Source organism: Canis lupus, chromosome 15 (genome assembly GCF_003254725.2).
Source record: "Canis lupus dingo isolate Sandy chromosome 15, ASM325472v2, whole genome shotgun sequence".
NCBI lineage: Eukaryota > Metazoa > Chordata > Mammalia > Carnivora > Canidae > Canis > Canis lupus.
The window spans coordinates 37,934,418-37,960,999 of NC_064257.1; the positions used below are offsets into that span (position 1 = coordinate 37,934,418).

Genomic DNA, 26,582 nt, shown 5'->3' on the forward strand with positions numbered 1-26,582 from the left:
CCTTCCAATTGAAAGAAGAGGAGCCAAGAAACTGTGGTTAGCAGAGGATAAAGAAGCAAAGTAAGGTGGGCAATTGTTGAATTGATGACCTAAAATTCATTTCCCCATTCTCCTGTTCCTAAAAGTACCCAGAGCTGCTCCTCTATGCTTAGCTATGGGTAGAACTGATAACCCTTTAGTTCCAGGCCCAAAAAGTCTGAGCCAGTCATCTTTTACCTCAGAGATCTATCCTCAGTGGCATTACTCTGATCATAGCAACTGATGAGCACATTACTGGTTTAAGCAAAATGAAGCCCAGTGTTTTCTTTGATATTTGGAGGAGAAATCTATTTTTCTCTAACATGGCTGGCTCAGTCAGTTAAGCATGCAATTCTTGATCTCTGGGTGGTGAGTTCAAGCCCCACATTGGGCATAGAGCTTACAAGGGAGGAAGGAAGGAAGGAAGGAAGGAAGGAAGGAAGGAAGGAAGGAAGGAAGGAAGGAAGGAAGGAAGGAAGGAAGGAAGGAAGGAAGGAAAGGAGGGAGGGAGAAGATGGAAGGAGGCAAGAAGAGAATGACTAGGTCACCTGTCTGGCCCAGTCAGTAGAGCATGCAACTCTCAACCTCAGGGTCCTAGAAATTGAGGCCCACATTGGGGGTAGAGTTTACTTAAAAAAATTTTTTTGTAATGAACTAAGTAAGTCCTGGGTGTCTTTGAGCTCCTAGATCAAACTAACCTGGAAGGCCATTCTACATCCAGACTTTGCAGTGACATAAGCCAATAAACTCTCTAAGAGGTTAGAGTTTGAGTTTAGTTTCCTGATACTTAACCTCTAAAAAGTGTGAACAAATACACAAGGGCTAACTAGCAAGCATCACATGCTAGAGTCTGGGCAGAACCATATGGATGGTCTTCTATGGTAAGAAGGATATTTCCACAGTCTCTCGGCCCTGCCCCTTAGTAGGAATAAACCCACTGGTTTTAAAAGGGGCACTAGATGGGATGAGCACTGGGTTTTATGCTATATGTTGGCAAATTGAACTCCAATAAAAAGAATTTTTTTTAAAAAAGGGTAGACTGGGGATCTCTGGGTGGCTCAGCGGTTTGGCACCTGCCTTTGGCCCAGGGCATGATCCTGGAGTCCCAGGATCGAGTCCTGTGTCAGGCTCCCAGCATGGAGCCTTCTTCTCCCTCCTCCTGTGTCTCTGCCTCTCTCTCTCTCTCTCTCTCTCTCTCTGTGTGTGTGTGTCTATCATAAATAAATAAATAAATCTTAAAAAACAAGGGGGGATAGACTTAGAGCCCCAGAGTTGACAGAAATTCATAGAATAGTTGAAATGCATGTAGTAATTCTAAAGCCTAGCAGGAAAAAAAAAAAAAGCCTTTTTTAAATAAAAATATTTAAAATTACCAAAACCAGTATGCTTTATTTAAAGGGTGGTTTATTCATAAGCAAACAAGAACTTACTAGCTGAACTTACTTCCCAGTTTAAATGCTGGGAACTGACAAAGCTTACTACCTTCTACTGAACCATAGAGAATTTAGGAGTTTCTTTGGTTTGTCCAGTTTTTGAGGAAGAAAAAAAAAGATCTTCAACATCTGTAGGAAAATAAAGAAAGTCATTTGTTTTCCTGAAATCCCAGCAAGTTAGAAGCAAGCAAGGTAGGACTTATGTGTCCTTCTAGTGAACTCCCCCCACAGCCCTGCATTTGATCCCTCTCCAGGCATGTTCCACTTCCCCTACATGACAGCCTTTGATAAAACTGGCCTCATGAAACGTTGTATCTAGTGAGCACTTGAGGAGAGTGATTCTGAGCAGGCTGAGAGCCAGAGACTGGGCAGGGCTGTTGGAAATCAGGCAGGCCTTTTACCCTTCTGGGCCCTTTTACCCATCCCCTTCACCAGTACCCTCCAGTCCATGTTTCCATGCTCTGCTGGGACCTTGATCCACATAGTATTGTGATTTTCCCCTTATTTCCAACTTCTTTTCTCCTAACTCTTCCACTTAATCTATAAACAGGCTCAAATTGCATCCTCATCGTAAAGAAAGAAAAGAGAGGGAGAAAAATAGAAAACACAACCCTCCTGTACCAGGTTAAGTAGTGTCCCTCTCACCTGCCAAATTCATGTCTACTTGGAACCTCAGAATATGACCTTATTTGGAAACAGGGTCTTTGCAGATGTAATTAGTTAAATTACATCTAATAAAATTAAGACTAGATTATCCTGGATTAGGGTGAGACCTAATCTAATGACTGGTGTCCTTCTAAGAGAAAACAGAGATCCAGAGGAGACACACAGAGAGAGCACCATGTGAGACACAGGCAAAAATTGGAGGAATGTATCTATAAACCAAGGAATTGCAAAGATTGCCAGAAACCCCTGGAAGCTAAGATGAGGCAGGGAAGGATCCTCCCCTAGAGCCTTCAAGACAGAGCATGGCCCTACCAGCATCTTGACTTCAGACCACTATCCTCCAGAACTATGTAAATAAATTTCTGTTGTGTTAAGGCACCCAGTTTGTGGCAATTTGTTATGGTAGCTCTGGGAAACCAATACACTTCCCAATTTTGTTATTTTTCATCTTGTTCACCTGAACTTTCTAATTTTTCTACAGTGAACATGGATTATTTGGACAACAAAAGCTTAAAAATTCCAAACCCTTCCTTGATTCTTCATCCCTTGCTCCTTCCTTTCTCCCAAAGGCTGTCTATACTTAAACTGTCTCTATCTGCTCTCCTCTCAAACACTCCTCAGTTTACCCATGCTCTGGCTTCTGCCCCTACCCTCCCAAGGAAACTGCCCCAGCAGTCTCCACACTGCCAAATCCCCCAATTTTTAGCCTTTCTTTTTTTTTTTTTTTTTTTTTTTAGCCTTTCTTATTGACTCTCTCTGCCACATCTGTCAAATGCTCTTGCCTTCTTAAAAAGCTCTCCCTCTGGAAATTCCTGGGTGGCTCAGCAGTTTAGCACCTGCCTTTGGCCCAGGGTGGTCCCTGCATGGAGCCTGCTTCTCCTTCTGCCTGTGTCTCTGTGTCTCTGCCTCTCTCTCTCTTTGTGTGTCTCTCATGAATAAATAAAATCTTTAAAAAAAAAAAAAAAGCTCTCCCTCTAACAATGCACATCATGGAGTATTTACAGCCATTAAAATCTATTGGTTAGATGTATATATGTCGTAGCAGACATGAGTGGATTTTACAACATGATGCTTGGTGAGAAAGCTAAGCTATGGAAAGATATCTCTAACACATCATTTATACAAACTAAAAATACACACACGAAGCATTGATATACATTTTTTTCAAATATATAAGAATAGTTTCCCACATAGTCATGAAGACTAAAGGAATAAATACAGAGTATGGTCTTACATAGACCAAGGAGCTTTTCATAGTATGCCATGAACCAGAGAGTACAGTTGGCTCAATCCTCTACCCCTGCCCTACCCTGGAAAACCTCTCTCTCTCTCTCTCTCTCTCTCTCTCTCTCTCTACCTTCCCTGGGCTTTCATGGTGCCATACTCACTATTTTTTCTCCTCCCCCCCAGCTCTTTTTCTTTCCATAAATAATGTAGCTCCTCAGGGTACTTCAGGGTTCCTCCTGTTCTTGCTTCTGCTCTCTGAGAGATATTACTCACCACTGGGCCTTCAAACATCATCAAAGGATGGTGACTCCCATAACTCTATTTCTAAATCCAGGTCCAATTTACTTATGTACCAGGAATACATGTTCATGGATTTATCCGAGCTAGGATGAGCTTCATGATCAAAATGTAGCAGCTTAGATTAAAATCCAGAGTCAGCTTTACTCAGATTAAGAGAGTGGTGTGATGCAAGACAGAAAAAGTAAGGCTCTCATTTCATTTTTCACCTGTCCTTTTACTGATTCCTCACTATCAGGCAAGCAGGTAGACACTGGACTTACTTAACCTAAACAGTAGCTTCTATAACACATAAATCCTTAGATCTCAGAATCGTATAATAAAGTTTATTCCTCATTCACATTACAGATCAATGCAAGTGTAAATGGTGGGGCAATCATCCTCCATCAATGATCTAGGGACTGGGGTTGCTTCTTGTGACTTCACATCTTTAACAGGTCAACCCTGGGGCATGTCTCTATCCAGAAGAAGAAATTAATACCGAAGATGGTCCCTGGGAGATTTTTTTTTATGGAATCGGCCTGCAAGTGCTCACCTCTGCCCAATTCTGTCAGGCAAAATTCAACATACGACCATATTTAACTGCACGAGATTGGAAAATTTGGTTCAGGCCTGTGTCCAGAAAGAAGAGGAAATAATCCAGGCAGACATAGCAATCTCTTCCACAATGCTTTTCCTGCATTATCTCACTTAATCTTTCCACAACCACTTTATTATCTCTATTTTACCAATGAGAAAAATCAAGTCATAGAAAAAAGCAAACAACCAGCCTCAAACACTCAATAATACCCTGAAGCATTTTCTCCTGGCCAGGCTTACAGGTCTGGCAGCCAATCAGAGCTGCAAGATCAGATTGCCAAAATAAATTCACTTACATCAGCAACTTGTCACTAAAATCCTTGAAGATGGCATGGACTTCATTTAGGAAATAGTGAACAGTCCAAGAGTCACTATCACGGATCTCTTTTTTTCTCTTTTCAGAAGTGAGCATTAGAACACAGTGATACACAAACGATTGGTACAGAATTCTCTTCTTGTGTAATGGTGGCTCTGTGCTGTGTGTTAATGGTCTTGGTTCAGAGCCATATTCCTTATTGATGAAAGATAAATGAAATGACTCACCTAGCCAGCTGAGAGTTCTAAATCTAAGCATCTAAGCATCTAAGCAGTTCTACATTTTTTGAAATAATGTACTTGATTTATACCTCTTTTAAATTCTAGTAACGCTAAACCTAATGAAGGTCTTTACCTCCCTCTTAAAGTCTGACCATTATGTTGACATCAGTTCCATTATTCACAACTCTTCATACAAGACTTCCCACCAATAATCTACTGTGAGAATAGGCCAGAATGATCTTGTAGGGAAAAAAGGGGAAAAATTTTACATTTTTTTATTCTGTCTTCATGATGAGACACTGGAGTTACTGGGCATCGGGAGAAGTTGGCATTTATCTGCCAAAAGAATATAATTTCCATTTTCCAAACTTGACACAAGCCATGTGTACCCTTCTCTCAGAGTCATGTTTTATGAACCTCTTTCAACAAAACTAAAAAAAAAAAAAAAAAAAAAACTGAGGTTAAAACTATCCCATTGCTACAACACAGTGGAAAGGGGACAGTCCTTGCCCTGTTGGAAAACAGAGGGGCTCTCTTGCAGTTAATAAAGGTACAAGGAATCTCAATGAAATTTCCCCATGGGGCCTACAGTATAAACACTGACACTAAACAACTGTCTCATTCAACTTTATGTTTCCATAATGCTGCTCATGTAGGATGTGCAGTATTGGGGTGCCTGGGTGACTCAGTTGGTTAAGCATCCATGACTCTTATTTCGGTTCAGGTCATGATCTCAGGGTCGTGGGATCAAGTCCCAAGCTGCTTGTCCATCTCCCTCTCCCTCTGCTCTCCCCTTGTGCTCATACACACACACTCTCTCTCTCTCTCTCAAATAAATAAACAATTGAAGTGCATGAGTATTTAAAAATATTTGAATTACTTAATGTTAGACCATTATCAAAAATTTAGAACTCTGTATAGATTCAGTAGACTTATTCAAAATACTATTCCTTTGGTACTGAGACAATAAAAACTTGGACTGTTTTCACATTTTCAGAAATTTGATATGAGAAAAATATTAACAAACTGCAAGGAAATCATTTTAATATAATTTCTTGCAATTGATTTTTATGGGAATAAAAATGTTTCTACCCTTTTCATTATTGAAACTTAAACAACTGATGAATATAAACCTTTGGAAATCAAAATGCTATTTAGGTTTTGTTTTGGCAGGTGGGTATTAAGTTCCTAGAAAAAAATATACTGAATCAACAGATCGATTTAAGTAAAACACATCACCTGGTTTTTCCTCTCTGAAAAGTTTCACTCCTAGATGATTTCTATGGCTTACATCCTACTATTGTACTGATTTCCACAGTCTGGAAGCTTCCTTGAATTCTCCCTTTATGTAAACTTTTCGAATATTACAACTTGGTTTAAAACACAAAATCAAAACCACAAAGACATACACATATACACATTCTCCTTTCTAAAGCTCTCCTAATAATCTCATTTATTTCCAAGGAGACTGGCACGTCTAAGGGAATCTTCGTTTTCTGTCTGTGTCCGGTTGTCCAGCAATAGCAAGCATGCTCTCATGGACGACGCTGGATGGAAATGTCAGCCTAGCAATGAGAATACACTCGGGCTGAACAACTGCTATGAGACCACCAAGAAAAACAGCATTCCCACCTCCCCTCCCTCAGACACCAAGTCAGCCTGAACCAGATTTGTCATCTCAACTAGGATCCAAATTTCTAGCCCAGAGCAAACCAATTGCTCCAGGCCAGGCACCTAGGACTCTTCTAGCCTGGAATGAATGACTCAGAAGTTCGCAAGTTAAAATCCACCAACCTAAGCTAATCTAAACCAAAGGCTGCTTCTGAATTAAACCAGCATTTACTCATCCTCCAATGACTCAACCAGCCTCTGATAAAATTAATCAGAGACTCAAATGGGTTATACTTCCACTCTTTTGCCTACACTCCCTACAATGAAGGTACTCACTATAGGGCTGTAGTGGTGCGTACATACCATCACATTTTTCCAAACATAGAGAAGGTAACCCTAAAGTTACCAAGAGTGAACCATAAGGTAAACTGTGGACTTTGGATGATAGTGATGTGTCTGTGTAGGCTCATCAGTTGTAACAGATGTACCCTCTGCCGCTGGAGGTTGATAGTCGGGGAGAACATACATGTGAGGAAGGATGGGGGACAGGGAAAGGCAAATTTATGTATTCTCTGTACTTTCCACTCAATTTTGCTATGAACCCAAAATTGCTTTAAAAAATAAAGTCTATTAAAAAATCATAATAAGGACCCTGGGTGGTTCAGCGGTTGAGCATCTGCTCAGGGCATGATCCCAGGGTGTTGGGATCGAGTTCTGCCTTGGAGTCCCTGTGAGTAACCTGCTTCTCCCTCTGCCTGTGTCTCTGCCTCTCTCTCTGTGTCTCTCATGAATAAATAAGTAAAATTTTAAAATAATAATAAATAAACTCCCTAAGCATCCCATTGGCAATATATACTAATATTTAATTGAGTGCTATTATATTACAGTAATTAAAATTATACGCTGGAATTATTTTTTTAAGATGTATTTTTATTTATTTATTTTTTGAGAGAGAGAGAGCACAGTGTGGGGAGGCAGCAAAGGTAGAGGAAGAGATAGAATCTCAAGCAGACTCCCTGCTGAGCACGGAGTCTGGCAATATGGGGCTTGATCTCACAACCCTTGCCCTTGAGATCACGACCCAGGCCAAAACTGAGAGTCAGATGCCTAGCAGACTGAGCCACCAAGGCACCCCTATTTGATATTTTTTAAACCTTGATTTTCTACATGAGAACTGCATGGATCAAAAATAATAATAATTTTATAAATTATACTTTATAGCATAAAATTTAGAAACACAGATAAAACGAAAATGAGCAGAGCACCTGGGAGGCTCAATCAGTTAAGTGGCTGCCATGATCCTGGGTCCTAGTCCTGCTCCACCTCAATCAGGCTGCCTGCTCAGCCAGGGGGTCTGTCTCTCCCCCTCCCCCTGCCCCTTCTTGTTTGTGTTCTTTCTGTTTCTCTCGCCCTCAAATAAATAAACAAAAACTTTAAAACAAACAGAAAATGAGAAAAAAAACACAATTTTCTCACCATCCAGATGTCCATCATTCTCTTTCCTGTATATATGTAACAGGATCATTTCTAAAATATTAATTGCTTTGCTTTCTGTTTGTTACTCCCCACCCTCAGCTGGGTGGGTGGGGACCCAATGCTTTAGACATTTTTAGCAGAGGTACTAAAGAGAACACACCATGTGTATGTTCTTTTTCTTTTAATACCAAGTTGCAGTGTAAGACAGAAACCACTGGAAAGAATATGCAAATAGTTGAAAACAGTTTTTACTGGCCTCTTTCCTACTCTACCTCCCAATTCCCTGACGAGTTAAGACCCTCTGAGCTGAAAAATGTGAGGAGAGTCAAAAAAGGAAGTCAGGCCCAGCACAGAGTGTAGCAGATACATAGGGCCCTGCAACAGACACCTCTAGCTGTGACCCAGTCCATCCTCCACTTACTTTCTTATTTATGCAACCTCAAATTGGTTCAGGTGCCATATTCCCAGCTTTTATCTTGCAGTAAAGTATGGCCATGTGACACACTACTAGGCAATATCATGTGAGCAAAAGTCTTCCAGAAGTGTCTAGAACATATTTTGTTTTCTTTATATAGACACCATCTCTTCCTTCTTCCTTCCTAGATGCAGGACTGATCCCCAGTATGCAACAGCCAATTGTCCGGCTACTGCCCCCAACTGGGATCAATTTTTGCTCAAATAAATACCTAAAATGCTTAATATGCCTCAGTTTATCATTTAATACTCCCCAAGGCTTAGCATCAATTCCAGGGGGACAATAGGAATAACAGAGAGGAAACAATACTATGTCAGGACTTTAAGACTGAATGACTGAGAAACCACTGAAGCCAGTTGTGTTCATTGGAATCAGCTAAGTACCGTTTTCTATTTCAAGAAGAATAGTCAGGGCATGGAAATCTAGGTGTATAAATTGGCAATAGTAGTCATAAATTGAATTTTAAAGTAGAATTTCATCACATTTCTAGCATACCTAATTTTTTGTGATCTTGATACATCCTATCCTCTACATGCACATACCTGTGCATGATCCACATATCTATGCATACATGCAGAGATACAACTGTGCTTATTTTTTGTAAATGGAATCATACTGTATATGCTGTTCTCTAATCTGCTTTTCTCAGTTGATGACACATCCGAAACATCTTTACATGAACCAAACTTTCAATTCCAGGCTGAAATGTGCTTAACCCCACTCCACCCTTCCAGACCAGGAGACTACGTTTTCCTGAGAGTCTTCGACAACATCCCCATCCCACATGCTCTTCTGCAGTAGGACCTGGCCCTTTGCCATGGTGAAGTGGAGACTCATTCCCACCCCCACCCCTGAAATCTGGGCTAGCCTTGGTGACTCACTTACATCAAAAAGAATGTAGCAAAAGTGACCGCTTTGTGACTTCTGACACTAGGCCAGGACAGGCCATGTGGCTTCCCCTGGTGCCCTTGCATTGTTGACTGTCTGGATGCTCTCTCTTGGAAACAGCTCACTATGCTGTAACAAGCCGACACCCCACCAGGAGGCCAAATGTAGGTGTTCCAGATAATGGCCCCAGCCAAGCCCACGCTTCATGTTGTCCCAGCCCAGGCACCAGCCATGTAAGTAAAACATCTCTAGATGATTCAAGCCCCTCACCTTCTACATGGTCCTTTCCTATTCAAGTCTTCCCATCTGAGGCACCAGATATTGTGGAGAAGAAGCACACAATCTCTGCAGCCCCCCAGTTGAATTCTCTACCCACAAAATCTGGAAGCATAATGAAATGTCATTTTAAACCACTAAATTGTACGTGGTTAGTTCTGCAGCAATTGAGAACCGGATCACAATCCAACAGCACCTAGGGTGCTACAGACAGAATGTGTCCCTGCCAACACTCATATATTAAATCCTACCACCCGATGTGATGGTATTAAGAGTTGGGGACTTTGGGAGGTGATTAGGTCCTGAGAGTCATACACTACTAAAAGAGGCCCAGGGGCTCCCTTATTCCTCTCACCAAGGGAAGACACAGGGAGAAGACAACCATCTACGAACCAGAAAGAGGGCTCCCGCCAGACACGGAATCTGACATAATCTTCACCTTCGACTTCCCAGCCTCCGCAACCCTGAGAAATAGATTTCTACTGTTCATAAGTCCCCAGTGTATGGTATCCCGGGAGAGCAGCCTGGACAGACTAAGACTAAAGGGAAGACTAAAATAATGTGGCCAGCCTAAAAACTAACTAAAAAAGCAAATTCTCTATAAACAGCTAATGCAGTACAATGGAAGTCAAACCCTGATGTAAATCTACTTTGAATTATCTTTGCCAACTCTCCCCTTTTCCAGCGTATGACTTCACCTTGTGTAACCAATGTGTATGTGTCAGACACTTTAGGAAACACAAAACATACTAAAAACTTCATTTAATACACTTCATTTAATCCACAAGAAGTCTGTAAGAAAAGCATTTTATCCTCATGCTACAGATAATAAATCTGAGGCTCAAAACACTAGATAGATGACAGAGTAGAGATTTCAATAAGTTGGCACCCTCTATCTCAAAACACTGTGCTCCACCCACTACACTACAAGAGTTAGCCACAGCACTGTCCAGAAAGCTTATATACCATAACAAACCATCTTTTCACCATTGCCCTAAAACCAGAGGGAAGGTTTCAGTGAAATATGGTCATGGACAGGATCCCACTGCCTCATTCCTAGTTCTTTTTTTTTTTTAATTTATTTATTTATGATAGTCACAGAGAGAGAGAGAGGCAGAGACACAGGCAGAGGGAGAAGCAGGCTCCATGCACCGGGAGCCCGACGTCGGACTCGATCCCAGATCTCCAGGACCGCGCCCTGGGCCAAAGGCAGGCGCCAAACTGCTGCGCCACCCAGGGGTCCCTCCTAGTTCTTTTTTATGACAGTATACTCTGGCAATGTAGCCGCTAATCTTCTATTTCACAGGGATGTTTATATAGTTACATAGTTTACATGGTTAATAACCTTTTTCTCAACCAAAATCTTTATCAAACCAGTTGGTCAGCATATACACATATAAAAGACCCCCTCCACCAAGAAACACCAAAAATAACTTTATTAATAATACCAACATGCTCTGTGTGGTGCTTTTTCTACTTTCAATTTTTATAAGAGCATATGTTGACTTATTACTGCCATTCTGTGATATAATGGTGGACAAATAAAGTGGGGAGAATATATAGGAGTACGATGAGTATGACAGGGTCATTTATAATGTATCCAGGATATGGGCACTAACCCTTGTTGTTTTTTATTTTTCAACTTTTTGTTTTGTTTTGTTTTTTACCCAGAAAAGGGGAATCAGAATTTTATACAAAAATAACTACTGGGACATAAACCATCCAAATGGTTTCTATAGGGTTCAAATGTTATATCCTCAGCTTTGATGGTCCTCACATCAACTATAATAATATAATGACATCAATGATAATGATAGGAACTTATAATCAGAGAGTGTTCACCACATGCAAGGCACTAGGTTAAATGCCTTACGCTTTACCATGTTTACTAGTAACAGCACCCCTACAGTATCTCCACTTTCATTATCTGTAACTTAACAGATGAGGAAACACGCTTGAATAGCCGACCCGGAGTAACTCAGGGGAAGCTATGGGGAGCTGGTCTTGTGCTAAGGCCCATGTGACTCCAAAATCCATGCTCTTGGCCCCTTTTGTCCTCTTTCCGTTTGGCATGTGTCCTCTTTGTGGTGGCCCAGCGTCTATTGTATGTTCTTTCTGTTTGGAGAATCTCTCACACTATGGGTCCCACTGTCAAAGACAGAAATCAGAGACTTGTTTTCTCAGCCTCTCTTGCAGCTGGGGTGCTGACACATGACACGGGACCTACTAATCAGATACACCCAAGCAAAAACTCAACTTGCAGAACAAGAGGAGGCAAGAGGCAGTGTACAGGATCCATACATCTGGGAAGATGCAGGTGGAGTAGCCAACCTCTGGAGGCAGTGGTGACAGATGTCCCAGTGGCAGTCTTCACAGTGGACAACGGTAGAGCACACTCTTAATGGGCCTTGGGTGTGGCCACCATGTCTTTTGTTTCTGGTTGGGAGGCTGCCAAGCCTGACTCTGATCCTCTCAGGGTTTCTCTGACCTGTTAGTTAGACCTCAATAAGTTATATTTCTGCTAAAACTAGCTTCTGTGCTCTGTTACACGGGACTAAGAATCCAACTGGCACAATCCCTTCAGAACTCAACAAACATAGCAAAAGGAATGACTTACACCTGTTTGTTTTGTTTTTCATAAGCTACATTCAGTTCTATTATTAATCATTTCTTTTTAAATGCACACAATCTTTGGGGCACCCGGCTGGCCCAGGCAATGGAGGACGCAGTTCTCAGTGTCGTGAGTTTGAGCCTCATGCTGGGTATAGAGCCTACTTAAAAAAATAAAATAAAATAAAAATGTAAATGCATGCAGTTTTTTCTAACTAACTAAACCTCTTCAGCTACGTAGAACAGTCCACTGACTTTTTCACCAACTAAGAACCATTTCTTTCATGAGTAGAAATCCCAAAAAAACTTCAAATATACTTTTTTCTCTTTGAAAGGATTTTCTTTCTTGGCTTTTTTTGCTTTCGGTATTAATGTGACATACCGGGTTCTACCTATGAATTTGATCAAATTCTTATCCCGCCATCTTTATTCCTAAAGCCAAGCTTTAAAACTTTTACTCATTCTGGTCAGTAATTTCATTCTTATACAGTCTCATCCTTATCCTTTGCTTCTGTTCTACACATGGATTGATCACTGCACCTTAAATGATGCTACATAATTGCAAAGCATTCAAAACACAATCTGATCTTGCCTGCTGGTTGTCATGTAATCAATAGTCTTCAGGGTTTACATATGGTGTGCTTATATCAGGGACATGGCAACCAGTACTGGTTGCCTACCTGACAGCCAATTTCCCCTTATTTTCTTAGTCACAGAGCCCCCTCTTTGTGCAGACATAAGGCATAAATATGCTCCAAAATGGTGTGCTCTTCCCCCAGGCCCAGCTACAAATCCTAATGGTTTCCTTTGCTGTAAGTAATTTAAGGATGGGCATGTGGTAGGCATACAAATCTCACCAATCAGATTGAGGAGTGGTCTAACTTAGGAACAATTTATTTCCCGATAAAAACTCCTTGCTTCCAAAACAAACAAAGAAACAACCCCCCCCCAAAAAAAAAACAAAAACAAACAAAAAACCTCCTTGCTTCCTGTTTTGGGTGTTGTAATGTGCAGATGTGATGTCAGGATTTGCAGCAGCTATTTTGTGACTTGAAGAAAAAACACACACACACACACACACCATCAATCCACAAGGTCTTGAAAAAGCAAAGAGGAAGCAATCACAGGAAATGTTGGAAAGTAGAAAACAGATGGATGAAGAGCTAATAGCAGACTCAGGAGAGTTGAATTCTAAGCTGGAAGTAAGGAAAGCTAAGAACCAACCTGGTTAACACTAGTAATATTGTTGAAAACCAACCTCTATGCTTCGAAGCCAAAATATAACTCAAAGACAGAGTTTAGGATAAAGGGGAACAATAGCCTTATTGCTCTGCAGAAAAAGGGGGCTGCAGCAGGCTCTGGCCTTCAAACATTGCGAGGCTCTGCCCAGAGGAACGGATGTAGGGGTTCTATAGGGAAATACAGAATCCAGCTGGTTTTGGCAGGGATTGTGTATGTGCTGCCAGCCTTGTCAGTCATTTTCAGGGTAGTACTGAGTTCCTGAAACAAAAGGCTAAAAAGGGAGGTGGGGATATTTGGGGAAGAGAGAATAAAGGTCACTTAAGTTTAAAATCAAGCTTCACTGAGACATCGGTACAGCTATTTTCATTTTTGTTCAACTTAAAGCTTTTGAGCAGTTTCAGTAGAACCAGGGACCTCCAGAGCTGGAGGATAAGGTAAGGAGGTAGCACTCAACCCCCAAAACCCTTTACTTGTTGTGTGCAGCTAGGCCAACGTCCGCTTTCCACCCCAGAAGAATCCTAATCAATGTTTTATTCACTGGAGAAGATAAAATGGTGTTCCCCGGAGCTGAAGACATTTGACATCATAGTTACTATACTGAAATCAGGTGTATTAAATAGCTGTGTTCGTGGAAGGCTGACGGCAAGACCCTCGCTCTCTTCCTGCATTTGTCTCCCGAAACGTTTGGCAACTGGATCTGAATCCTCCAGGTAGATACCTGATGAAACCCTATAAGTAATCTAAACAGCTCAAGAGGAAAGAACCAAAGACAGTCATGGGAATAGAGACACCTACGCAGGGAGGTTCCCAGAGTGAACAAGATTTACCCACACTCTCAGAAAAAAAAAAAAAAAAATTACCCACACTCTCAAAAGTGCAAATTGCCACTTTGGGTGCTCACTCAACTAGGAGTGAGACAACCCACGGTTTCCATTCATCTGAGAAGAATCCATAGCATATATCCTGAAAACCAGACAAATAGGAGGGGAAACATCTTGAAGGAAAGAGAATGGAAAGGAAAACTTTAAAAAGACTCTAAAATTCTTAGACTGGGCCACCTGGATTGGCTCAGTTCTTTAGAGTATGCGACTCTTGGTCTCAGGGTTGTGTGTTCAAGACCAATGTTGGGTGTAGAGATTATTTAAAAATGAAAATCTTAAAAAAAAAAAAAAAAAAAAAAGAGTCCCTAACAATCAGGAACCATTTAGAGTTTCCATTAGTAGGAAAAAAGATGGGATATTTGATAAACAATAATAGATTGAATTCAGGCCTCAAAACTTACGTGGAAATAAATCAAGATAGATCAAGATTTGTATATGAAACATCGAAAACCTGAAAGTACCAGCATAAAATACGGAAGAATTACTTTATAATCTGGGAGTAGGAAAACCTTCATGAGTGTAATACAGAAGCTATAAGAGGAAAGAAGCTAAATATAAATACGTTTTTTAAATCTTACTAAGAAAATAAAACACTATAAACAAACTCAAAAGACACACACATTAAAAAAAAAACTAGGAACAACAATTTACATTCCTACAAATCAATAAGAAAAAGACCAATAACTTAATTGAAAATGGGCAAAGGAGATGAACAAAAAGTTCCCCGAAAAGGAATTTCCAGTGGTGTTTTAAACATATGAAAATACACTCAATCTTCTCCAAAATAAGGGAAATAAATGCAAATTAAAACTACCAGATTGTCAGATTAAAATTTTGATAACACCATGTAGATGAAGGTTAGGAAAACAGATGCTCTCGCATATTGCTGGTGGGAGTGTAAACTGTCTGAACCCCCGAGGAGAACAGTTTGACGATACCTATCAAAATCTAACATGCATATTTTGGCAGGCACAATTCGTTGTAGGCCCCAAAATCATCCCTCCATGTTCCTCTCTCACAGAATCCAGTTGCTCAGGTGGCAATGTGCCAAGCTCAAAGGAATGAGTTTATTTGTTGATTCATTCATATTTAAGAATTTTCTGTGTAAGAGGCACTGTTCTAGGTTCTGGGGATACAACCATGAAGGAAGCAGACCAAACCCTAGTTTCCATGATAATCTTGCACCAACTAATTGAGAATCGAGTAGTATTTTGATGTGTATTTCAATTAAGAGGTGAGTGCACTTTTCACCCAAACTGAGACACTTTTGAGAGTGAACAGAGTGCTCCTAATAACATTCACTAGGACAAAAGTGCTAACTGGGATCCAGTTCCAGGCAAACTGGGAAATATGGTCATCTCAAATAATCCTGAGATAAAGATGCTACCACCACCATGTCCATTGCTGTCCTAAACAATGCCCTTCCATTCTGACACGACACCACCAGGAGTCCTGCAGTCCACTCTGGAAGAAAATTAGGACCCAAACTCACTTCAGAGAAAGTACAAAGGACAGATGAATATGAAAAGATACTCAACCTCTTTAATAACGAGGCAAAATAGAATTAAATCAACAGTAAGAAGCCTTGGAAAGATTTCAAAAAAGAGAAAAGGATGTGGTCAGAATGCTTTCAAAACCTGTGCCTTTGATTTAAATGTTAATGCAATATATAATTTTCTGGGCATATCTCCAAACATAGAACTGATTAAGACATTATTGTTAAATTAAGGAAAAACAATGTTATCCTAACACATTTCAGTTCTTAAAAATAGCGCAGAAAACTAAGATACTGAAAATTGATACTATAATCACCACTCATTTTCTTTTGCCAGATAGTCACTTTCCCAGCCTCCCTGGGATCCACTAGCAGCTAAAGAAACATAGGAAAACAATCTCCAGAGTGCTTCTGGAATGGTTTTCTTCCCATTAAAAGGGACAAATTAAAAAGGTACATTTTATGGAAACACCTCCTCCCTCATGCTCTGACCTAAAAAGTGGCAATGGTGTCTGGGGCTGCTGCAGCTATCTTGCAACCATGAAGTAACAATCGTGAAGAGAAAAGTCGATTTGCAGTGGGTTGCAGAGAAAAAAAAACACCTGAAGAGAAAAGAACCCAGAGCTCTTGGTGACCTTGGTGACCTACTGAACCAATCCTCACATCATTTGGGATGGAAGATAGACTTTCTTCTGTATACACGTTGGTACTTACTGAATTTCATTTTTTAAAAAAGATTATATTTATTTATTCATGAGAGACACAGGCAGAGGGAGAAGCAGGCTTCCTGTGGGGAGCCCACTGGGGGACTGGATCCCAGGACCCCAGGATCATGCCCTGAGCCAAAGGCAGACACTCAACTGCTGAGCCACCCAGTTGCCTCTAAATTTCATATTTTGTGCATGAATGGCCTGTGATATATGCCACCCCAAGATATGCCACTTTGGCATAAGAATTATTTTGGAAAAATAACTTGTAAAATAGCCAGTTTGAGAAGGGAGCTCTGACCTCCCCTTTTCCTTACTAAAAGCAGGAGATAAAACTCCCATGTGAAAGATATCCTTCTTATGCCACAAGAAAAGACATATGCTTATCACCAGAGATGGAGTGTCAAGGCTGAGAGAATTCTGGCAAACAGATCTTGTTAAAATAACTCTTATCTTTCTCTAGCTGCCCCCCCCCCCATATATTTTGGGGCCTTGTCCACAATTGCCTCTCTTTATTCAACCTGGTATATAACTATTTAGGTTTTACCACTTCTTTGAGTCTTCATCTTGGGATGGGAGGAGGCCCCCGTGCACACGTCAAAGCTGTAGGTTTTTCTCCTGTTAATCTGTTTTATGTCGTTTTAATTTTCAGACCCAGCGGAGATCCTTAAGAGAACAGAGGCTAAATTTTGCCTTCCCAACACCTATTCAAAGAAAACTTAACGCCTGGGATCTTATCAACTCATAAATGTTTAAACCAAAAGTATTATTTGCCTATGCTGGTTTACATTGTGGGGTTTGTTGTTGTTGTTATTGTTTGTTTGTTTGTTTTTTCCAGTGGAAATGTAAGTTTTAAAAACACATAGTTCAATGAAAAATGCAATACAAAATAAATGACGGGACAAAGAGGATTTTCACGGCTGCCTGGCTGGCTCCGTTGGAAGAGCATGCGACTCTTGATATGAGCGTTATGAGTATGAGCCCCAGATTGAGTGTAGAGATTACTTACATACATACATACATACATACATACGCAGACTTTGAAAAAAAAAAAAGTGACTTTCAGTATCAACTCTCGTAGGATACTGATCAAGCTCAAAGTGGCAGAAATCATTAACAGGAGTCAAGCTGGAGTCTAAGTATCCAGATCTCTTTCACCTAATGTGTTGGCAATTACTTCAAAGTACGGACTTGCTATAATGATAGGATAAAATTTGGCTTTTTTAGTTTCAGGAGCCAGAAACCTCTGCTGGATGATTTCAGAATTGACTCATTAGATCTCTCAAAATAAAATAGATCTCTTTTAAATATGCAGATGCTGATTTTAAGTTGTTGTTGTTGTTGTTGTTGTTTAATCAATAACCACTATAGTTTCAAAGGCTAAACCTGCGAAGCTTTTGGGTGTGTGAGGACTTCCTCTAAAATTTGCGACCCTCCTGCCGCCAGGCAACAATCACCCTGTGCGGGGAGTGTGGGTGTTAGCGAGCTGACCTGCCGTACCTCGTGGGGACACCAGAGGGCGCGCGGACTGACGGCGCTTGTTTTTCTTTAAATCCTGAAACCAAAAATCCTCGTCGAGAACAACAAAAGACTGGGAACAAAGGGACAAGGAAAGAAGGCCGCACACCCTGTTTTGCGGATGTTGAACTTTGCTTCCTCTACCCTTCACCTCCCTACCTTAAGGAAGTAAAACGATTCAAATAGCAAAATGAAACCTTCAACCAGCAAATTAGAGAATAGTCACTAGTTCTAGAAAAGACTGTTTATTACAGGTGCCCATTTACGCTATTTCCTTTGCTTAGTATCAGTAACTTTTTTAAAAACGTTATTGGGTTTAGTTGCTTTTTTTTTTTTTAGTTCAAAAATAATACAGGCACAGAGTAGAAAATTTGAGAAATATGGAAAAGCAAAAAGAACAGGGATCATCAATATGCTTTCACCCAGATGTAATGTAACTTTTAATATTGCCCCATATTTCTTTCAATGTCTATAAATGCAGGGGTGCTTGGCTGTCTCAGTCCGTGAAGCATCCAGCTCTTGATCTCAGGGCAGGTCCTAAGTCTGAGCCCCACATTGGGTGTTAGGATTACTGAAATAAACTTTTTTAAAAGATTTTTTTTTAATACTTGTAAATGCACAGGAAAAGAAGTACTTTGCATACTATTCTGTGCTAGTTTTGTTCTTGTTTACGGTATTATCAAGTTCATTTTTATCAATGAATTCTGATGACCTTGTTAATCACATGAGTGACTCACAAGTAGAAGAAATTTCAAAAATGTCACAGGCAGCTTTTTTCTTAAGGTGGCAATTTCAATGTCGGACCTGAGTAGTGTGCATTTAAGGCAGGCATTTCTGTTGCTTTGCATTTAGAAGAGGAAATGGGTGAAGACTAAAGTTCAGGAGTAGGCACTATTTCATCTCACCCCAATTAAGCAGAATGAATTTGTCCACCCGGCTGCCTGAGAACTGACCCCAAAGGGCTTTGGGAGGGTGCGGGTCAAAGGACCCAGTAGTCCTCCGGGTGGGGTCAGTGCTTGCCGCAAGGCCAGACAGGTCAATGAGCACCATTACTGACACGGGGAATGACACCGCCAAGCCAGCAGGTGGTCAGTAAGGCAGGAAAAAGTCAGGAACAGGAAGGTCAATGACCTTGAGGCCAGAAGCCAATGCCAGCCCAGGAGGAGTCAAGCCACAGGGAAGGTGATGCCATCTGATGTCCTGAATTCCCTCATCACTATAACAAATAGGGAAAAGTGGTGACATTCTCTCGGCCCTGAGAACTAGGGACGTCGCCAGTGCTCTCTGGGCCTCAGTTTCCTTACCTATATAAATGAAAAGATTGAAAAGATCTGTAAGGTTCCTGCCGGCTGCTCAAAATCTGTGATTTTTAACTGTGCAGTGAAGACATTTCCTGCCTCCTGCGGTTGATCCCACCAGCAGGAGTCTCTCTCCCTGGTGTTTCTGAAATCCCTGCACACTCTTCTGCTAGTTCTGAGCCTTTGCATGAGTACTTTGCTCTTTCAGGGAATGCTAGAAAATCTTTCTCTTCTCTTTCAAACCTCATCATCATCTTTTGAAGAGCCAGCTAAAAGTGAGTTGTTTGGGTTTTTTTTGAAACACCCCCCCCCCCCCCCCCCCGCCACAGACCCAGTCCTTCTGTAGTCCCAGAGTATTTTACACATACTTCCCTCACTTTATTTGTGACCTTAACCTTCTTGTGCCTCAGTCTCCTCATCTGTAAAAGGGGAAGAACTACAGTACCAAACTTACAGGATTACAACAAACATTAGTTATCCTTATACCTGTAAAACATTTAAAACAGAGCCTATACATAGTAGGCTGTCAGTCAACGTGGACAATACCTCCTCTACAGCACTTAACAAACTATCAGTAAAAGAGTCCACCTCCATAAAATCTGAGTTCTGGAGGGCAGAAAGTGAATATTACTCATATCTTTGTCCCCAGTGTCTATCTCCATATCTGGCACAAAGAATAGATGAATACAGTTGGGATTTTTTGTTGTTTTTTGTTTTTGGGGTTTTTTTTTTCAATGAGAGGGAAAAGAAGAGACTAATGGGTTGATTGCGCTAGAAGGGAAAAATGTTTGCCTCTCAGTTTTAACTCTGCATTATTTAGATAAATAACTGGCAAAATATGAGCATCCTCAATAGAAATTGTTTTTCCTTTATTTTTTTTTATTTTTTTTTTTGTTTTGTTTTTCCTTTAATAATCTAAACTCGTACCCAGCTAGGTCTGTCTTCCAGGCCCAAATCATAAACATTCATGTTTGAATTTGAATTTGAATGCTTATGAAGGGTTAGTTTCATATTTGCATGGGAAGTTTTGCATTTTAATAAATGTAAATCATGTTTCTGCAAATGAATGATTAGAGAATCCAAAAACTACCCAGGAGCAATTTAGACTCTTTTGCAATTACCCAGAAAGAGGGAAGGGAAAAGAGAATGACAGGTAGTGAGCTAACCCAAGCTCTTTTTTACATTGTGTTCAAAGGTTAAGTTGAGGAAGTGAAAATAATAAAGAAAGGGAAGAATCACAAGAAACCAGGTCATCAAGATGATATCAAAAAATCAAGAATTCTTTAAGAGAGTGAAGAAAACGAGGCACACATGTCCCAAGATATATCATATATGTGTTGATATATCTCAAGATATTTATCAGATTTGGGGATCCCTAGGTGGCTCAGCGGTTTAGTGCCTGCCTTCAGTCCAGGGTGTGATCCTGGAGTCCCGGGATCAAGTCCTACATCGGGCTCCCTGCATGGAGCCTGTTTTTGCCTGTGTCTCTGCCTCTCTCTCAGTCTGTGTCTCTCATGAATAAATAAATAAAATATTGTTTTTAAAAAAAGATATTTATCAGATTCAAATAAAAGAAAACAAGTAATCAGAACATATTTTCTAAAACTTTCAAAATTCAGTAGGAAAACAACCCAATTGAAAAATAGACAAAATATTAAGGTGCTTAATTTGTACTTATAAACCCATGGAAATATGTTCAACATCATTAATCATTAGGGAAAGATCTATTAACCACATTCCACTACACACCTATTAGAATGACTCAAACTAAAATTCCTTACAATACCAAGTGCTAGCAAAGACGTAGAACAACAAGAATGCTCATGTATTGTCAGTGGGAATGCAAAATATTCCAGTTAGGAAAACGGTTTGGTAGTTTCTCATAAAGGTGAATATATACTCACCCTAAGACCTCGCTATCCCACTCCTGGTGTTGACCCAAGAGAACTAAAGATACAAACACCTATGTATTGTTAAAAAAAAAAACAAAATTCAACTGAGTAAATTTGAAGATCTAATTGGCTTTCTTCAAACAATTCATAAATTGGGAAGCATCCTATCTGCCAAGTAGAAAGGCACCCCAAGGAACTGTACAAAATAGAATTTTATAGGCAGAAACAGGACGGTTGCTAGCAAAAGAAAGGGTTGTTTCAGACAGGTTCACTTTCTCCTCAAGAGTAGTCTTACCATGCAGATGATCTCTCAAGTGCTGATCAGGAAATTCCAGATTGGTTGGCTTAAAATTTCACTCCTGGGAGATGCTGAAACTGCAAACAGATTAAGTCTTGGGGAGGCATGTAACAAAAGTGACTCCATTTCGGTCTGTTGTCTCTTTTTAACAATACTAATGTTTATAATAGCTGTATTTAGGAAACAACTCAAATGTCCATCAACTAGTGAGTAGATAAACATCCATACAATGGTGCACTAATCAGCAATGGGAAAAAAAAAAATCTCAGTGATACAGGGAACAATGCGGATGACTCCCCAAAAGCATCATGCTCACTGAAAGATACCATATTCGAAAGATTACAAACTGTACCTTTCCATTAATATGATATTCTGGACATGGAAATCCTATCAGCGGTGGCCTGGGGCTGGAGAGAAGGGATTGACTGCGAAGGCGCATAATGGAAGTTTGTGACGGAGGTGATAGGAGTGATAGAAATAGTCTATAACTAGAGTCATAGAACAGTACTGTTAAAAAAGAATGAATTTTACTGGACATAAATTATACCTCAATAAACCCTAAAAATAGTAAATAGACAAATACATTTATTTTAAAAATGAATAAGAGGCCAAGAAAAAGCTAACATAGCTTGAGAGATCCTGTATCACCCATCCTGCTCCCCTGGACCTTTCTGCCTCATTTCTCCCATGGTCCTTCTCAGGATCCCTACGCACTTCCACCTTTTTTCAACCACTCTCCTCGCCACATTTCCGCAGCTCCTATAACTTTTGCACACACAATTCTCTCTACTGAGAAAACTCTTCCTTCTGCATCTTCTTCTTAGTAACTGTCACAATTGTAATTTAACTTTTTTGTTGTTTTTATTCTTTGATTAATGACAGGTGTCTCCCCAGCTCACATGAAAGTTCCTTGAGGTCAGGGTTCTTGTTCATCACGGCACCTCCAGCGGCCAGCACAGCACTTGGCTTACGTAATGAGTACTCAACCATTCTGGTCAACTGCCTACTCATTGTCTCAACCTTAACACATCCAAAACCAAAATGCTGATTATCCCCCAAAATACTGCTCCAGGTGCAGAGCTGTCATGTTGTGCACTTCCAAGGAGTGTGGCCACGGAGTATCTATGTGAATCCTGTGGGCTCCCCAGTGTACTTTTGTTGGGGGCCAAGGGCAGGCTGCCCCAAAATGGGCCACTTTAGGCATTAAGGTTATTTTGAGTTAAAAAGTATTCCAAACACAGCTGGTTCAGAAAAAGCTCTTTAGCTAACCCACAGCTGCCTAAAAGGATTGAGATAGAAGTAACTACATTACAATACGAACTAAGTGCGGCCTGTTTGATTAAAGTCCTCTCTTCGTTGTATTGTTTCTCAGTAGCCCAGGAAACACTCGTTTACCAAATATTTACTCTTTTTCATTCTTCCTGAAAATGCATTCCTTCCCTTTGAAGACTAAGACTCTTAACATCTTCTCCTTATTTCATAACAATATTTGTATCTTTCATTTTGCCTGTCTTTGGAATTTCCATGTCTGTATGGATTCCTTCTACGTATGCTACTAAATTTAATTCTTTCCTATTAATATGTCACATGTCAATTTGTTTGTTTTTTAGAGTCAGGGAGGGGTAGAGGGAGGGAGAGAATCTTAAACAGGCTCTATGCCCACTGCGGAGCCCAACAGGAGGTTCCATCTCACAACCCTGAGATGTCTCCTCATCTCAATTTGATTCTCACTCTAGCTAGATGAACCTTAAAGGGAACACGAATTCTTGCTCCCTTCACATAAACTATCGATATGGATGGTATCCTTTGAGGTCGTGCACTATTTTCCACTTCAGTTCATGGCAACTCTATCCTTCCAGTTGCTCAGACCAAAAAATTTGGAAGCGTCTTTAAAAAAAAAAAAAAAAAAAAAAGATTTTATTTATTTGATAGAGGGAGAGACAGTGCAATCACAAGCAGGGAAGTGACAGACAGAGGGAGAGGGAGAAGCAGGCTCCCCACCGATGTGGGGCTCAGTCCCAGGACTCCGGGATCATGACCTGAGCAGAAGGCAGACGCTTAACTAACTGAACCCCCTAGGCACCCCGTAAGTGTCTTTGATTCCTCTTTTACTCTTACACCTCACATTCAGGAAGTTCTATCAGGAAAGCTCTACCTTCAAAATATGTCAGCACCTCTCATGTTCTCCAAAACTCCCAGGTTAGCCTGACCCACCTCACCTGCTTCATGGGTTGTTGCAACAGACTTCATCGGTCTCCCTGCTTCTGCTCTGCCTCCACAATCTATTCTCAACCCAGTAGCCAAAAACTCTTTAAAACATAAATTAGACCAGGTCATGTCTCTCTCCAAAACCCTACAGCAGCATATTTCCCCTCAGAATAAAAGTCAAAGTCTTTACAATGACCTCTAAGGCCCCATAGGTCTTTTAGATAGCTATGTGGCCACAGCCCTTACTTCAAGTCTGTTCAAATGCTACCTTACTAAAATGAGGCCTATTTGACCACTGTATTTAATTTGCCACTCTCTAAACCCTCTTATAATGTCATCTTTTTCTATTTCTGCTCTTGTCACCCCGTAGCATATTTATTTATTAAATTCACTGTTTGCTGGCTACCTTCTATTAGGATATAAACTCCACAAGAGGAAAATGTATTCATTAAAACCTCCTCCTATGTCTAAAACAACGCCCGGCACATTGTAGGTTCAATAGTGAATGAATAACTACAGTGCCTAAGCAATTAAAGATTAGTAAATATTAGTACAGGAATGAGTGTGACACATTATGCTGATACTAGCGATAAAGGTTTTCCCTCTCTAACACATATTTGTCAATATAAAGTATGTGGAACCATGGAGCAGGGTGAATTTTGTTCAAGATTTGCAGTCAAGGCTTGGGGGTGATTCCTGGCCTCTCACCACTTCCTATCTGAGTGACTCTACAAGATTCTCTTCCTCCAACCTCTAAAATAGGGATAAAACACCCACCCTCTTGACCTCAGAGGACTGCGGAGAAGATGAAGTGAATGCGAATGATTCTGCACGCTGTGATAAGCTCAACAGCCAGTTATTTCGGTAGAGCAAGATCTGAAACTTTCAATAACATTGATTGTCACCATGCTATTCACTTCCAAAGATGGTTCTGTGTCGTCCCTGCTGCCAGTAGATTTTAACCTTTACGTTCACCCGGTGCTGACAGTGAGGAATCTCTGAGCTCCCTTACCCTGTTCAGGTTAATCAACCTCTCTTCCTTTCCATTTTAGGAAAATGGGCAGCAGGTGCTCAGTTTCCTGCTCCATGATCTGTGCTGACTCAGGCCACTTCTTCATTTCCCTAGGGAGTGGAAAAAAAAAAAAGTAAAAACCCGTGTATGAAAACAGGCATAGCTTTACCACAGCTTAGGTGCAGAGGATGATGTCTCTTCTGAAAGGACAAGGATTAAACCTTTTCTACTCGGAGTGGGGGAGGGGTGAAGATAGACCTTTCAATTAATCTGGGTTCCCACTTGCCCTGCAGTTTGGCCAACACAGAGACCTGGGACAAATCCCTTCAATCTTACAAGGAAAAAAAGCGGTCATCGTAGTTATCACAGTGCCCTTTGGACCTTACAACTTACTGGAGCGTTAGGAGTAGAAGGAGGGCATAGGGCATGGAGTTTTATTGAGGCTTCTAGTGTACTTAACACACACACACAAATATATATATATATATATATATGCCCAAACAGGCCTCAGAAATTGCTGGGTTTTTTTTTTTTTTTTAAGTCTGCATTAAATAATCCCTTTCATCACATGGAAAAACACCACCTAACCTATGATCCCCCGCCAAAAAAAAAAAAAAATGTATTACTTCATTACCCTGCAAGGACTGGATTCCGTACATTTAAGTTCTACGATGAAAACTTTCAATCATGTCAAGTCTAGGACTCTAGAAATTTGCTTATTTAGGGATCATGGTCAAAGTTTCTGTGGGAGGTCCTCTTTGGAAGGGGTTTGATTCTGTTCATGAAAAGGCTAAGGATGGCACAGATTATCCCATGAGCCCACCTTCTTCCTAACCGTAGGTTCAATTAACAGCACATCCTTGTTTTTGAATTATTTACATGTTATGATAATGATTTTGCCATTTACGTGTTTATCATTTTCAAGCAAACTGTGGACGCCTCAGGAAAGAGACTGAAATACAGAAGAAGAAAAAAATCAGCTAACACACTTTGGTTTGGGCCACAGCTGGCCCAATGCACGAGCGCCCTCGTGTCCCCAAAGGTGACAGATTGAGGCGGCCCCGTAGCGTGGGTCAGCCCTGACTGCCCGGACGTCTGGCAACCAAATGCTGGCCGTGAACTTCGAGTTCAGAATGAAAATAGAAAAAAAAAAAAAAAAGAATGAAAATAGAAATGTGTGAAGGTGACGCTGTGCTTCAGTCCACATCCTCTTGTCACTACTACATTAAAAACCTCCCTCCAGAAACCCAGATCCTCCGGAAAGTATAGAGCTCCGGAACGCTATCTTCACCAACGCCCCCCTGATAAGCACGGAAGCGCATTTCGATTCAGTTCTAAATAAGTCTCTCTTGCCGCTAACGAGGAGTCCAGGGAGCCCAGAGGGCATGGCGAGGGCACGAGCGAGCCCGGGGTTCGGGTTGTCACACTTCCGGGCGGTGAGCCTAGGGAGGGACCTTCATTACTTTTGAAAAGAAGTTTTAGAGCCCAGCGGACACCAGCTCCTCGTTAGTATAGTGGTTAGTATCCCCGCCTGTCACGCGGGAGACCGGGGTTCAATTCCCCGACGGGGAGGTCGGCATGTTTTATCGATTCCTGTCGCTCTTTTCCGTATAGTTCACCTACGTCGCGCTAGGCCAACAAATACAAGACGCAGATACCTTTTGTGTGACTTTTAAAACGGGGGACCCTGAAGCTGAGAGCTCACTGCGACATAAAGGCTACCTGACTGGCAAAGCTTTACGTTGCCGGAGGAGGAGAAGCCGAGCCGCCGGCGGCCCCGCGCTGACAGCGGCCGCCAGAGCCCGCCTGCGCCTGCGCGTGCGCAGTGACGCCCTCCAAATTCCAACTCGAGGTCACGACCCCGGCGCGGAGCCCGAGTGGGGGCGGGGAGGGAGCCGGCGGAGTTTCCGGGCCTACAGGCCGCGCGGGAACGGAAGC

General features: G+C 41.1%; 1 protein-coding gene, 1 long non-coding RNA gene and 1 other non-coding gene across 3 annotated transcripts in view; 2 read left to right on the forward strand and 1 right to left on the reverse strand.

Moving 5' to 3' along the window:
* Positions 1-22,037: 22,037 nt before the first annotated feature.
* Positions 22,038-26,441, reverse strand: LOC112654894 (uncharacterized). Its single transcript, XR_003133449.3, has 3 exons — positions 26,303-26,441; positions 24,645-24,754; positions 22,038-23,311 (listed from the first exon to the last, which is right to left on the reverse strand). It is a non-coding gene; the product is annotated as an uncharacterized LOC112654894 (long non-coding RNA).
* TRNAD-GUC (transfer RNA aspartic acid (anticodon GUC)) lies at positions 26,145-26,216 on the forward strand. The gene has a single exon. It is a non-coding gene; the product is annotated as a tRNA-Asp (tRNA).
* TMPO (thymopoietin) overlaps positions 26,403-26,582 on the forward strand; it is a 61,849-nt gene continuing 61,669 nt past the window's right edge. Inside the window, exon 1 of the mRNA XM_049094013.1 lies at positions 26,403-26,496. The gene's annotated coding sequence lies outside the window, so the exon portion shown is untranslated. The remainder of the gene's footprint in view (positions 26,497-26,582) is intronic.